This window comes from Staurois parvus, unplaced genomic scaffold, assembly GCF_062004578.1.
Source record: "Staurois parvus isolate SC_StPar_1 unplaced genomic scaffold, SC_StPar_1.0 ptg000058l, whole genome shotgun sequence".
Classification (NCBI taxonomy): Eukaryota; Metazoa; Chordata; class Amphibia; order Anura; family Ranidae; genus Staurois; species Staurois parvus.
The window spans coordinates 1,794,482-1,810,739 of NW_028317854.1; the positions used below are offsets into that span (position 1 = coordinate 1,794,482).

At 39.9% G+C, this 16,258-nt stretch overlaps 1 protein-coding gene across 1 annotated transcript in view; it reads right to left on the reverse strand.

Moving 5' to 3' along the window:
• TLCD3A (TLC domain containing 3A) overlaps nt 1-16,258 on the reverse strand; it is a 75,951-nt gene that overhangs the window by 35,957 nt on the left and 23,736 nt on the right. The window lies entirely within an intron of this gene.

The following is a 16,258-nucleotide window of genomic DNA, read 5'->3' on the forward strand; positions in this document are numbered from 1 at the left end:
TCAACATATCTATGAAAACCTTAAGTGGAAGTCTGCTAAACTATGTGTTTTTTGGGACTGTTGTTGCAATCAGGACCTTGAGGAAACCCATAAAATGTTTAAATTTGCATAGTAAGTCAGGAAATATGATTTCCTGATTTTAAGTCGCTCAGTAGTAGAAAAGTATTTTTGTTTGTTTCTCACACAAGCTGATTAATGGCAACAGAAGAGGTTTCCCAACCAGAGTCTGATAATCACATAAGCCCTACTCCATAAAAGCTATTGTTTTCCATCCACTGTACTGATAATGGCCCACAAACCTGAATCAACTGTGTGCAGTTTCAATAAGCACTTCAAGGGGCCCTAATCACATCAGTTCTGACCAAACACATAGGATAGAAGTCATACATGTGACATGGGAAATGTAGTTTTGTGTGGCGCACATCACTGCATGTCTATGTAAATATTTTTAACTGAATTAATCATTTTTTATTGTGGATTTCACACTATTGGAGCATGGTGCTCTTTCTTTTTTCCTTTTTTATGCAAATTGTTGCTGAGTACACTTGGGCTGAAGGAGAGGTGGAATCTTACCCTGTTGCAACTGTGGAGCAGTGTATACATCGAGTTCTGGTTTGACTTCTCATATTTTGGGGGTCACACTTGCTTTGGTAAACCTTTAGGTGGTGGAAGTGGAGTGGCACTTGATGAATCACACATGAACATGGATACATAATACATTGATAATCACAGTCACAGCATTACTTTTATGCGTATGGACTTTGCACTGTTTAACATCACTTTGGAATGTCACTAATTATGTAGGGTTGATTTATGTAAAAAGGTAATACACTATCATAAGTTTATATTTTTTGAGGTTCACGAAGAATTTAAAGAATTTGGAATCGCTACACTGGATTATTAAAGAGTGATACGATTTGATTTGGAGGTTGGAAAGACACTATATACCATTTTGGACATTTATTTTGTGGGAAATTTATTTATTTTTGGGATATTTATTTAATTTTAGTTATCTATGTATTAGTTTATGTTGAGATTGGGATAGATTTATTTTTGTCACAAAGAAGTTTAGTTACTATTACGTTTACTTTCAAGGGTGAAAGTTTTTACTTTTCTTTTAGGGTGTAGTACTTATTGTCATAGTTGGGAGTGTGCAGACATATTGTTCATTAATTATGTATGGTTGGTTTGTCTGAAACTTCACTGACTATGAATATCAATTTATCACTGACTATGAATATAGTGAATATCAATATAATATATCCTGTATTTTGTGCAAGCAGCTTTCTTTTTATATATTTTTATTATCACTTTGATTACATAGCACAGTCACATTTTTGATTTTCAAACTGAAATACACTATATTGTCAAAAGTATTGGGATGCTCTCTTTACATGCACATTAACTTTAATGGCATCCCAGTCTTAGTCCGAAGGGTTCAATAATGAGTTGGCCAACACTTTGCAGCTGTAACAGCTTCAACTCTTCTGGGAAGGCTGTCCACGGGGTTTAGGAGTGTGTCTATGGGAATGTTTGACCATTCTTCCAGAAGCGCATTTATGAGGCCAGACACTGATGTCGGACGAGAAGACCTGGCTCGCAGTCTCTGCTGTAACTCATCCCAGAGGTGTTTTATCAGGTTGAGTTCAAGACTCTGTGCAGACCACTCAAATTCTTCCACCCCACTGCTCGCTCATCCAAGTCTTTATGGACCTTACAAGTGCAAGGTCATGTTGGAACAGGAAGGGGCCATCCCCGAACTGTTCCCACAAAGTTGGGAGCATGAAATTGTACAAAATGTCTTGGTATGCTGATGCATTAAGAGTTCCCCTCACTGCAACTAAGGGGTAAAGTTCAACCTCTGAAAAACAACCCCACGCCATAATCCATATCCACCATAATCCAGAGAACACGTCTCCACTGCTCTAGAGTCCATTGGTGGCATGCTTGAAATCACTGCATCCAACGCTTGGCATTGCACTTCGTGGTTTGTAAGGCTTGGATGCAGCTGCACGCCCATAGAAACCCATTCCATGAAGCTTCAGATTGTGCTAATCTGAAGGCCACATGAAGTTTGGAGGTCTTTAACTATTGACTCTGCAGACAATTGGTGACTTCTGCGCACTGTGCGCTGCAGCATTTGCTGACCTCACTCTGTCACTTTACGTGGCCTACCAATTCGTGGCTGAGTTGCCGTTGTTCCCAGTTGCTTCCACTTTGTTATAATCCCACTAACAGTTGACCGTGGAATATTTAGTAGCAAGGGAATTTCACAGATGGACTTATTGCACAGATGGCAACCTATCACGGTACCACGCTTGAATGCACTGAGCTTCTGAGAGCGACCTATTCTTTCATATGTGGTTTGTATATATATATATATATATATACACATACACACAAATATACATACATACATACATGTATATACATACATAGATATACACACATACAAACATACATATACATAAATATATATGTATTTATATTTGCACACACACACAAATAGATTTATAAACTGCTCTAGAGTTTTGGGAGTGTTGTGAAAGGCAGGGGGGCTTTCCCACTGTCTTGGAGTCTCTTAAGAAAGAAGAAAGTCCAAAAACGTCCTCCTCCCTCCTCAAAACTCCAGCGATTCTCCTTTCTCTCCCCGATTCTCCACATCTGGGCTGGAGAATCTGGGAGGAAGAATTTTCACACAGATCACCAGTGAAGGGCTGACATCGCTACTTCATAAACTAGCTGTTTCTGTGTCTGTCAATTGCAGATCATCTGTGTGCAGAGAAGATCAACAGAGGACATGTTCTTTGCTGATTTTCTCTATTTCATAAACCACTAATGTACTGAAATCAGCAGCGATCCTCGGGATTGCTGCTAATCTCAGTTTCATAAACGGACACCTCAGTGACAAAGTGAAAACAGAATTTTAGAAATGTCTGTGAGTTTATTAAGAAGAAAATCTAAAATATCACATGTGCTCAAAGGATAAGTTGACCTTTAAAAAAATGTACATCTTCTTTCAGGTAAAAAAAAATGTGCATTTATTATTTTTTTTATTAGGAGCCTGTAAAGTGATCTACTGATTATGGGTGCAATGCAGGGCTCCTGCTGACTGTCAGTGTAAACACATTGTATGGGTAGGTGGTTACACAATGACAGGAACCATCAATTAACTACCTTGAGCACTCACCCGTACTCTGGAAGTTCACTGAAAACTGCAAGCCTTCAGCCTTTAGTTTTCCCATTCACAGAACTCTGTGAAAGAATGACGTGGCTGGGTGGATGGAGCCCCACATGGCCTTGTTTTTTTCAAAAATTTGTGACAGCGAATGCAAGAAGATTCATAGTTTGCTGTCAGTTGAGACGGTGGATCAGGGAGAGGCTGCAGCAGTGGGAACATGCTACATGTTCTACCCTTACCACGGCTACAGCACTGCTTGAGTATCTACAGTACATCTTACTTGTCAGCCTACTGATAAATCTTACCACCACAATGAATATAAATGAGTAATGTGAGATGGTCTGCACCCAAGGCAGTCATTCAGAAAGTCATTTTCCTATACTAAAGCGTTGCAGTGATATTTGTTCAAGAAGAAATTGACCTTAAAATGACTGACCCTATTTGTATTTGTTATCGAGGCATAACAGTAACCTATCACGTGAAAAAAAAAGAGATAAAATTCAGGTGCTCTGAATCCATTGTTTTCCTTGAAACACATGTAACTACATTTCACACAGAATAATCCCAAGGGCCTTATGCTATTCCGCCTAGGGGTTTTCACAAGCCAGGGAGTTCTGTAAGTAATCTCTTTATATCACTTAGGAAATAAAGTCTAGTATTCTTTTTATAAAACTATCACATAGTTAGGACAAACCCTAACAATGATTGTAAGGAGTGATTTGCATAATTAATGTAACTGAGGATTTGTCTCTAGGTACATTTTCTGCACAAGTAAAATACCTATATCATAAAGTGACATTTACTCTCAGCAACCTTTAAATATTTTTCATAATTAAAAAAAATTGACAACTTGCTTTAGCAAGGAACTTTTTGGAGAAACACAAAGGAATGCAGTAAATGAAACAGTTATCTAGGCTACAAATTAACCTCAATACCTAAGCTGAAAGTATTAATTAGTCATCTGATTCTTTAAACAGATCCATGGTCAAGCAAATCCTGCCTGAAGTAGCATCAATTGGTGCTCATAAGCTAACAATAAGGCCCCTTTCCACACGGGGTGGACTCTGTTTCGGTCAGCAAGGGATCTGTCCGCTGATCCACTGCTGATCAGAGCAGGATGGGCAAATGACAGGTCTTTTCAATTGTTTGCTCAATATATCTAGAGAGGACATGGACAGAGCCTGCTTTGATCTATGGGCTGTCGGGTTTAAATGGACTTCACTGTCCGTTTATACCCGACTGCTCCCCTATCTGATCTGCCTAGACAGACAGAGGAGGCCAGATCCCTTCTATTTTTTTTTAGCAGACTGGATTGGATTGTAGGTAGGTGGGTATAACACTAACCAGTCCATAGGGGTGATTGGATCATCCAATCAGGTCTGCCTGAAAAACTGAACCCCATTGACCCTTTGTGTGAATGGGGCCTAAAATCTGCCATTTGCAGACTGGTATGTGCTCTTGAAAGCATTTTATGACACTATAAGGAAAAGCTGACGTTGCTTTCCAGTAAGATTACATTGCATAGAGAGAATATAGAAGTGAATTACGTCCAAAAGAAAGGGTACCTGTTTGTTTATAAATGATCATGCATGCCTACTGTATATAGTCATGATACAACTATTTTTGTAGTCTCCAGCACAATTCTAAAGCTCAGTTTGAGGTACCCAATTTTACATTTACTCAGGTCCAAATCTTTGAAATACTGTTGCCAAAATCAGACCTTAATTGAGTATACCAGACCAGCCTTAAAGCTGAAGTCTGGGCCTTAAACCACACCCTTTGCCCCTCACCTCTTCTCTAACCAATCACAGTGTTACAGGTGCTGAGTCCTCTGATGTAGACACTTCCTACTGGTTGTCCAGTGGCGGAGCCCTATTTCGCCCAGATAACTGGAAAGCATGATGACGTCATAAAGAGGCCGCTTGTCAGCACAGGCATAGGCTGCAGTGCTGAATCACCAGTTGTCACTTCTAAAAGCTTAGTCAGTAATGGACACAAACAGCAGAGATACAGTGGGGATCGAAAGTTTGGGCACCCCAGCTAAAAATTTGTATTAATGTGCATAAAGAAGCCAAGGAAAGATGGAAAAATCTCCAAAAGGCATCAAATTACAGATTAGACATTCTTATAATATGTCAACAAAAGTTAGATTTTATTTCCATCATTTACACTTTCAAAATAAAACAAAACCAAAAAATGGCGTCTGCAAAAGTTTGGGCACCCTGCAGAATTTATAGCATGCACTGCCCCCTTTGCCAAGCTGAGACCTGCCAGTGTCATGGATTGTTCTCAATCATCGTCTGGGAAGACCAGGTGATGTCAATCTCAAAGGTTTTAAATGCCCAGACTCATCTGATCTTGCCCCAACAATCAGCACCATGGGTTCTTCTAAGCAGTTGTCTAGAAAACTGAAACTAAAAATAGTTGACGCTCACAAAGCTGGAGAAGGCTATAAGAAGATAGCAAAGCGTTTTCAGATGTCAATATCCTCTGTTCAGAATGTAATTAAGAAATGGCAGTCATCAGGAACAGTGGAAGTTAAAGCAAGATCTGGAAGACCAAGAAAAATATCAGACAGATCAGCTCGCAGGATTGTGAGAAAAACAATTCAAAACCCACGTTTGACTGTACGATCCCTCCAGAAAGATCTGGCAGACACTGGAGTTGTGGTACACTATTCCACTATAAAGAGATACTTGTACAAATATGGTCTTCATGGAAGAGTCATCAGAAGAAAACCTATTCTACGTCACCACAAAAATCATCGTTTGAACTTTGCAAATGAACATATAGACAAGCCTGATGCATTTTGGAAACAAGTTCTGTGGACCGATGAGGTTAAAATTGAACTTTTTGGCCGGAATGAGCAAAGGTACGTTTGGAGAAGAAGGGGCACAGAATTTAATGAAAAGAACCTCTGTCCAACTGTTAAGCATGGGGTTGGATCAATCATGCTTTGGGGTTGTGTTGCAGCCAGTGGCACAGGGAACATCTCACGAGTAGAAGGAAAAATGGATTCAATAAAATTTCAGCAAATTTTGGATGGTAACTTGATGCCATCTGTGAAAAAGCTGAAGTTAAAGAGAGGATGGCTTCTACAAATGGATAATGATCCTAAACACACCTCAAAATCCACGGGGGATTACATCAAGAGGCGTAAACTGAAGGTTTTACCATGCCCTTCACAATCTCCTGACCACAACATAATTGAAAATTTATGGATAGACCTTAAAAGAGCAGTGCGTGACAGACAGCCCAGAAATCTCAAAGATCTGGAAGACTTTTGTAAGGAAGAATGGGCAAAGATACCTCAAACAAGAATTGAAAGACTCTTGGCTGGCTACAAAAAGCGTTTACAAGCTGTGATACTTGCCAAAGGGGGCAGTACAAGATATTAACTCTGCAGGGTGCCCAAACTTTTGCAGATGCCATTTTTTTGTTTTCTGTTATTTTGAAAGTGTAAATGATGGAAATAAAATCTAACTTTTGTTGACATATTATAAGAATGTCTAATCTGTAATTTGATGCCTTTTGGAGATTTTTCCATCTTTCCTTGGCTTCTTTATGCACATTAATACAAATTTTTAGCTGGGGTGCCCAAACCTTCGATCCCCACTGTAGGTGAGCATAAAAGAGCATAATGCTTAACTTGTAATGTACTTTCCCTTGTTTCCTCTCTCATCAACAGGCAATTAAAATTTCAGTTACATAATTTTGCAACTATTCACTCTCCCACTTTGGTCACTGAGACAAGAAGTGAAAAGAAACACCCTGAACACAGACGCAAAAAACTTTACTTTTAAGTAGCATTTGGGAGAGGAGCTTTTGAGCATAAATGCTGAAAAGTGTCTAAATGCCTTTTTTTTCGTTAATGCATTCTAATGGCCAGAATAAATTAACATGCTCGAACACACGTGCAAAAAAAGCATTTTTCTAGTGCTGAAATCTTGTAGAAGTGTTGTCATAGAGAATACAGTGTGCATGTGGCCTAAATGTACTCCATAACCCTGGTTCATATAACCAACATCATTTGGTGCAATTCAGTTACAGGCCCAGTAATACCCCTCAAGACCCCATCATAGTATGGTAGAGGGATCCAGATTGCGTTATGCCTGATATTACCATTTCAGTTACACAATACTACATACAAATTAAATGAAGAATACACAAAGAAGTTAATTTGTCTAAGACATGGATTATTTCTACCTGCATGTGTAAACTCTGACCGTGAAACAAAAATGCTGCACACAGACTTTTTCTGCATGGTCCATTTACACCAGCCTTTGGTATCCCTATTTCCCCTTTAATGCCACTTCAGAGCTATTGACATTAGATAGGTTGATAATATTTCTCCTACACAGACTGCACTAATAAAAGCCCCTGATAGAGTCATTGTTCTCATGCATACAATGTATTGGTGGGGAATGCAGATGTAGTTTAGGATCCCTGGTGCACAAATCTGCAGTAAAGACTTCTTCACAACAATGGGGCAATCTGCAAGCTGGGGAGTCTAGTTCTGCCCTTCCTAATATTCACTGACTATTCTCAGACCTAAGGAAATATAAATAATGTAACCTACGCAAAGGATACAACACTGCAAATGTGGCAATGATCATAACAGGTGGATTGAGCTGGGAATAACTGGACACCCTGACAGAAGTAAAAAGCTTGTGAGGAAATTTAAAGGAGTACTAAAGTCACATTCATTACAGTAATTATATAGATTATAAACCACTGACGCAACGCTGTAATAATTTTGAAAATACGTATGTGCATATCCTCAGTCAGTAGCTGCAGCTGCTGTTTTTTTCCGGTTCTTCGTAATAGCCAGCAGGATAAGTTATACAGTATCTTCCTGCTGATTGCAACAGTGAAAGAACAAATCCCCAAGCACCCTTTAAACATGCATATTCTGGGAAGAGAGCTAGCCACTTGATGGTGTAGATTTATAATTTGCTGTCTGCCAATCAGTTTCTTGATTACATTCTGTCATACCTGCTTTTGAAACAGTGACCAAGCAACTGATCAGCACACCTAAAGTCTACACTATTCCTTTCACTGACACAATGATGGGGCACTATTCCTCCCACTAAAACCAATGATGGGGCACTATTCCTTCCAATGATACCAACAATAGGGCACTATTACACTCACTACAACCAATGGGGCACTATTCCTCCCACTGATACCTACAATGGAGCATTATTCCTCTCACTAAAGCCACCCACTGACACCAACAATAGATTACTATTCCTCCCACTAAAACCAATGATGGGGCACTATTTCCCCCACTGATACCAACAATGGGGCACTATTCCTCCCTTTGATACCAACCATGGGGCACTATTCCTCCCTTTGATACCAACCATGGGGCACTATTCTTTCCATTAAAAACAATGATGGGGCACTATTTCCCCCACTGATACCAGTGACGGGGCACTATCCCTTCCACTAAAACCAATGATCGGGCATTGTTTACTCTCATTGACATCTGGGCATTTTCTACTCCCACTGGCCACAGTGCAGCCCCCATTAAGCCTGACGGACAGTAAACTGCCCCTTTGTTTGAAAAGTTTGGAGACCCCTGGCCTATACCATCCAGCAGGCAGGAACATGCTCAAGTAAAGGGATGGTGGTGCTCTGTTCTTTCACTCAGGCTCATCATCACTTACACTTTCTGTTCTCCAGTCGATCTGAATAGATGGTTACAAAGGGAGACATTAGGGCCTCAGCATACAGGGTGTTTGCTTTTCTCTTCTGAATTCCAGAACTCCTGGCAGGAGAAATGCTATTTAAAAAACATGCCTAAAGCAGTGCATTGCACATGGGTTTAGGCACATTTAGGCAAGTCAAATGTATGAGCATTAATAAATTCTACTGGCCAGAATATTAACTTATTCTGGCCATTTAAATGCATTAATTCTGAATTGTGGCTAAACACATCTAACATTCAGTGGGGTAGGGGGTTTTTATCAGCTTTTGATGGTGTTTTCCTTCAGCCTATAAACACTCTTCTTCTAATACACTTGTAACTGCGCTTTTACAGGTCAAAAAAAAAAAGAAAAGCCAAACGCCTGTAAAGATGGCGTATTTTTAAATCCAGTATGCATGAGAGTATGCTTAGAGAGTAGAATAAGTGACTGACACGTCATGAAAGGGGAATGAATGCAGAGGGAAATGATTGATTGTAAGGTGTTTATGGGGACTAAATGTACACAAATGTTTAAAGAATAGGATGAAGCAATTGAGAATTAAAACTTACAGTATATATGGAATTTTCCCTCTTTGACTTTAGTTAAAACCTTGGCATTAAAGTGGAGTTCCACCCACAAGTGGAAGCTCTTATTTTCTGCCTCCTCCCCCCCTCCACTGTCACATTTGGCACCTTCTGGGGGGGAGCGTGTACCTGGTTTTGACAAGTACCCACTCCCACTTCCGGCTGAGTTCACCATGGCAAACTAAGCCGGACGTTTGGCAGCCCTCTGGGACACTTGCAAGGTCCCAGAGGACTGCAGCCCATTCACAAAGCGCATCTCGCTTCGCACATGCTCAGTAGCAAACCGGCAGTAAAGCTGCAAGGCATGACAAGTCAAATAAAGACAAAAAACAACATAAAAGAATGTGGCAGAGCAAAGTCCACTCCCAATATACAGAGATCATACATGAAAGAAACCATTGATACAAAAAGCTTTCAATCCAGGTTGAGAGGAACCAAGCTATCCACATCCCTCGGGCACACCACTTCTTCTTTACATTTTGTCCTTAATCAAATAACATGTTGGATAAAACATGCAACCCCAGTGGAAAAGCAAAAATGTAAAAAAAAAAAGAGAGGAAAAGAGACAGAGAGAAAGAAAAAGAAAGACAAGGAAGAAAAGAGAAAAAAAAAGGGGGGGGAAGGATTGCAAAACGGAGAAAAGGGAGGGGAGGAAAGCAGGGGAACCCCCCTCTGCCCAATCCCCTGCACACATAAGATCGTCCTCGTCAGATCCCTTCTTGAGTTCCTGAGTATATACTTTATTCCTCTCACTAGAGGCTGGAGCTTGCACCAGGATGAGGACTGAGAGGGTTGAGCATGAATTGTTAATTATACCCTATGAGCCAGTCTGCAATACGATCTGTTTCATTCGGGGCAATGTGATACAATCTCTTGAAAGCCCATCCCAAACCCACTTTTGCAGCACCCCTAGCACATTAGTCAAATGTCATCTCTGCTTGAGCTCTCACTGTCACCCAAATTAATCACAGCCATAGCAAAAAAGCTTCATTCATTTTTCACTAAGTACACATGTAGTGTCAATAAACCACCAAGTGAGTTTTAATCAGAAACAAGAAGCCAAATTCTTTAAGTAGTGTAGGAGGTGACAGGTCTCGGAGTGATTTCAAAGACACATTAAAATAACCATCCTTTTCCTTTACTTTTTCCTGCCCTCAGGGCCATCAACTGTGGGAAAGGAAGTACAATTGTCACGGACAATAGAAGGCAACACAACAAAGCTATTTCTTTCTCTGTATCTGCGGTTTTATTTGTTTTCGCACCATACTTTTCAGTGTATCACTTTCTTTACTTTAATACTGTGTATTTCTCATAGCATCTATTTAGTCTTTGTCAACATATATTCATATGGTTTGCTTTAATATGGTTTGCTTTCAGTAAAGTACAACTATAGGCAAAACCTATTTTTCATTTAGGGTAGACTAAGGGAGGGTTAAAACCCCTGTCCATTTTTGTTTTGCCATGTGTGTCCCATTGGGGAGATTTGTCTTCACTTCTTGTCACATAGTCAAGAACCCACACCCAGTGTCACAAAGTGAGGAGTGCTGGTGGTGAGAGGTGGGGGCATAGGAGCATGGTACACCCTAAGTATGGGTGTAACATATAACATGCTCCTAAAGCTAAACTTAGCCTTTAACATTTCTAGATTTCATCTATATCATTTCAAATCTTCACTTTTTGAACTCAGGTCCACTTTAAGGTACCCAGAGCCATCAATTTATCAACGCTCATCCTGATGATCATTAACTCTACTGGCATATTGAGGTCTGAACGCTTTGGAAGAAAATAAACATCTGGATTGGATTTTCTCAGCAAAACACTAATATTCCCCTGAGATAAGGATTACACCAGTATTTAGTACATCAATGTGCACTTCAGCAATATGTGTTTCAAATTATATTTTATATATTATACAGTCATGGTAAAAAACATTGGCACACCTGTATTTCTGTCAGATAATGCACCACTTTGCCCAGAAAATTGTTGCAATTACAAATTTTTTTGGCATTCTCGTGTTTATTTCTTTTGTTTGTATTGGTATGACACAAAAAAGTGGGGATCAAAAACCACAATGTGACCCATTCCACTCCAAAACTGGACTGGACAAAATTACTGGTACCTTCTCAAAATTGTAAGAAATAATTGCTTTTCAAGTTTGTGATGCTCCTGTAATTTGTAAATAAATTCACTTGTTTCAATTAACAGGTGCTGACAATATAGAAATCACACTGGCATCCAGTTAAAATGTTAGAAAATTGATTCAACCATTCTGTCATGTGTCTCTGTGTGCCACATGGAGAAGAGAAAGAGCAGCGAAAAATTGTGTGAGGATTTGAGAACAAAAATTGTGGAAAAGCATGGACAATTTCATGGTTATAAGTCCATCTCTAGAGATTTTAATGTTCCTGCGTCCACTGTGTGCAACATTGTCAAGTTTATAGCCAATGGCACTGTAGCTAATCTCCCTGGACATGGACGAAAGAGAAAAATTGATCAAAGATTGCGACAAAGCATTGTTTGAATGGTGGATAAAGAACTTTGGTCAACTTCCAGAGAAAATCAAGCTGACCTTCAGGCACAGGGTACAAGTGTCAGTTTGCACTATACGTCACCATCTGGATGAAAAGGGATGCTGTGGTAGGAGACCTAGGAGGACCCCACTGCTGACACAAACAAAAAATCCAGATTGGAGTTTGCCAGAATTTACCTAAAAAAGCCAAAATCCTGTTGGGAGAATGTGTTGTGGACAGACGAAACAAAATTACAGCTTTTTGATAAAGCCCCTCACTCTACTGCTTTCAGAAAAGTAAATGAGGCCTTTAAAGAAAAGAATACAATTAGTACAGTCAAACATGGTGGAGGTTCACTGATGTTTTGGGGTTGCTTTGCTGCTTCAGGCACTGGATGGCATTGTGGAATCTGAAGACTACTAAAGAATTCTGATGTGCAATGTAGGGCTCAGTGTCAGAGTTGGGTTTCCGTCAGAGATCATGGGTGTTACAGCAGGACAATGACACAAAGCACACGTCAAAAAGCACCCAGAAATGGTTTCAGACAAAGCACTGGAGAGTACTGAACTGGCCAGCAATGAGTCCAGATCTCAATCCCATAGAGCACCTGTGGAGAGATCTCAAAACAGGTTGGGAAAAGGAACCTTTCCAATCTGGGAGACATGGAGCAGTTGGCGAAAGAAGAGTGACCCAAAATTCCAGTAGAGAGGTGTAAGAAACCCATTGAAGGTTACAGGAAGTGATTGATTTCAGTTATTTTTTCCAAGAGGTGTGCTACCAAATATTAAATTGAGGGTGCCAATAATTTTGGCCAGTCCATTTTTGGAGTTTTGCCTGGAATTTTTCAGATTTTGCTTTTTGTTTCTTCACTTTTTTGTGTCATATCAATACAAACAAAAGAAATAAACATGAGAATGCCTTAACATTTGTAATTGCAACAATTTTCTGGGCGCAGTGGTGCATTATCTGACAGAAATGCAGGAGTGCCAATATTTTTGGCTATGACTGTATTATCAATAACCAGCGTTTGACACACAAAAAACTGGCTGAATTTGATTAGATTTTCACATGCACCATTTTTTTCTCTTATGATGAAAATAATCGTTTATTAATAAAATTGTGCATTTAATGAAACTGATTCTTTCATTGAATAGAATTTTTTTGAACAATCACATCTTTACATTACCAGCCTGTATACACAATCTGACCACTTTATGTGCATTATGTGCCTATTATCTGTAGGACTTTCCTATTAATCTGTTGTGATTACATCTGCCCTAATTCCCAGTCTTAATATATGTTAATTATGTCTCTGTGCCATATGTAAAGAATGTAATTATATTTCTCTGATCAGACATACAGCTGTTGATTGTTGCAGCAGATTTGCTTCTGTTTTAATTCCTTATTAGAGGGTTTCACCAAAACATGCAAATAAAATTATCTTAAACAGCCAGAAGCAACATAGGTAGCATTAGCTAAATACACTGATATACAAATATTAGAAAGGGTGTCAAGAGAAGATACCTATTAAATAATTTTCCAAGACCACTACTACACATAGGAAAGGTACATCATTATGTGTGATAAAGAGTTTTATGTAAACCAATGCTGCTATTTATATGGGGCAGACTAAACTTTGAGCCCTGGTTCACACTGATGCGGTGCGGAATTCGCAGCATTTTCTGTGCGAATTCTGCACCGCATCACAATCGCACCCCGTTCATGCGAACGGCTTCAGGTGTGTTAACCTCCCTGGAGGTATTCCCGAGTGTAGCTCGGGGTAAAGTTTCAGCACCACAAGCGGTAACCCCGATCTACACTCGGGAATACCCTGCAGCGTTGCTCCGGGATCCCTTCTGCACTTATCTTGTCCTGCGCTCCCGCGATGTCCCTCCTGCAGTGTCCCCAGCAATGTCCTCCGGCCGATGCCGGCATCTGTCTTCCGGGTTCCGTTCCCTGCGACGTCAGGACGTACGGGGACGGAACGGCGGGAAATTTAAAAATGTCAAAACGTGACATTCACTAAAATCACATAGTAAAACATTACTGTATCAAACCATTTCACATACATTTTGTCCCTACTGCTTTGTCCTGTGCCCTGCCTGCATTTTTACTGTTCTTTCTGCCTGGAAACTGAGAAACGTCCATGGTGTCCAAAAAGCGTCCCTTTAGGTCAAAAGCGGTTTTAGACCAGCTAGAGCAGCGTTTTTCAACCACTGTGCGGCGGCACACTAGTGTGCCGTGAGATATTGTCTGGTGTGCCGTGGGAAAAATTGCAATTTCATCCGTAACATGTGGCCTCGGCTGACAAATAGACCAATCATTAGAACAGCAATGGGCAAACTACGGCCCGGCGGACCTTTTAATCCGGCCCACGGAGCGTGATACTGTCAGGATGATCTGTCCCCCTCGACGTATCTGCGCATGTGCCGGAGATCGCCGATCGGCTGCTAATGCCTGAAACTTGCACATGCGCAGATACGTCGAGGGGGACAGATCCTCATAGGAGACAGATTTTCATGCTACACCGGAACGGCGAGAGGAACGCGCGGAGCAAAGGTAAGTGAATTGACACGGGGGGGCTTGGGGAGTTAATATGGGAGATGAATTAATATGGGGGATGAATTACTATGGGGGATGAATTACTATATGGGGGATGAATTACTATGGGGGATGAATTACTATATGGGGGATTAATTACTATAGGGGGGATGAATTACTATAGGGGGGATGAATTACTATGGGGGGATGAATTACTATACTATATACTATAGGTAAATTTTTTTAACATTTTCTAATGGTGGTGTGCCTCGTGATTTTTTTCATGAAAAAAGTGTGCCTTTGCACAAAAAAGGTTGAAAAACACTGAGCTAGAGAACAGCGATAGTAAATTAGAACCACTTGAAGAAATGACTGATAATGATTTGTGAGGAAATTCGTCATCAGACACTGAAAACGATTTTGCAACTTTGTTCAGTGATGTGCGAACTTGGCGCTATATTTCAAATTTCAGTGTTTTTGGCTTGATTATATTATTGAATTAAATTTATTATTATTATATTATTATTTTTTATGATTATTTATTACATTATAATTTATGATTTTGTGTTTCAAATTTTAACATACCCGGGATGTTTACTAGACTCTTGTTCGGACAGATTTCAGTGAGTTATTCCTAAAAATTACAGGCCTACAATAAAAAAACTACATATTTCCATGCAAAAAAATGTACCGCTTTGAGCACAGAAATACTGACATAATCATACCGCTAGGGAGGTTAACAACACCCTCAAAACAGTCCGCAAAATGTGGTGCGATGTGCAGAATTGGATCGCATAGGTGTGAATACCCGTGTGATCCAATTCTAGTGCGAACACAAAAAAGGGTCCCTCACTTTTTTTGTGCGGTACGATTAATCGCACCGCACACAAATCGCATGTGATTTGCACAGGAATGCAGTGCAGTTCCTGTGCGAATCACATGCGATATATAGCGCATATAACCCAGGCTTAGGCTCCATGCACACTAGCATTTTTTTAAGCTCCTAGGAGCTGTTATTAGCATTTTTTCTGCTCCTAGAAGCTAAATAATGTTATCTCATGTGTCCATACACTCTACTTTAGACTATTATTTTTTGAGGTTCAGCATCTGGGAGAAGAAAGAAAAATAGTTTTTGTAGAGTTTTTTGGAGCGTTTTTCCAGCAGAAAAAAAACACTAAACTCTCCTAAACACTGCTACATGCTACTAAAACACTACTAACTGTTTTTTTCTTCTGCATAAAATGATAATGCTCTCAAATGCTCCTAAATCCTTTTGAACGCTACTAAAAACTAGTGGTTTTTATTTTTTGAGCTAAAAAAAACGCTAGTGTGCATGGAGTCTAAGAGCAAACAAAGGAGTTTGAGGGTCTACTTAATAAATAAAATGGTTAACTGTGGGACATTTAGATGTTGACAGTAAGTCATTGGAGATGAAGGCAGAGAAGGAAGGATCAGTGGAAAAGAAAACAGTGTAAGGAAGGAAGACGGAACAGGGTGTGGAAAAGGAGTGGGGGTTTATAGACAAGGGAGCAGAAGAAGAGAAGCCCAGGAAAGCCTCTGAGACAAAAACACTTTCTTATATGTATTTCAGATATTAAATGGAGTATCAAAATTGTTCCCAACAGAACCATCTGGCCATGTGTTCTTCCAGCTTATTTACAGTGCCAGGTCCAAAATCCAAGTCCAGACCTAAATCCAATTGAGAATCTGTGACAAGACTTGAAAATTGCTGTTCACAGACGCTCTCCA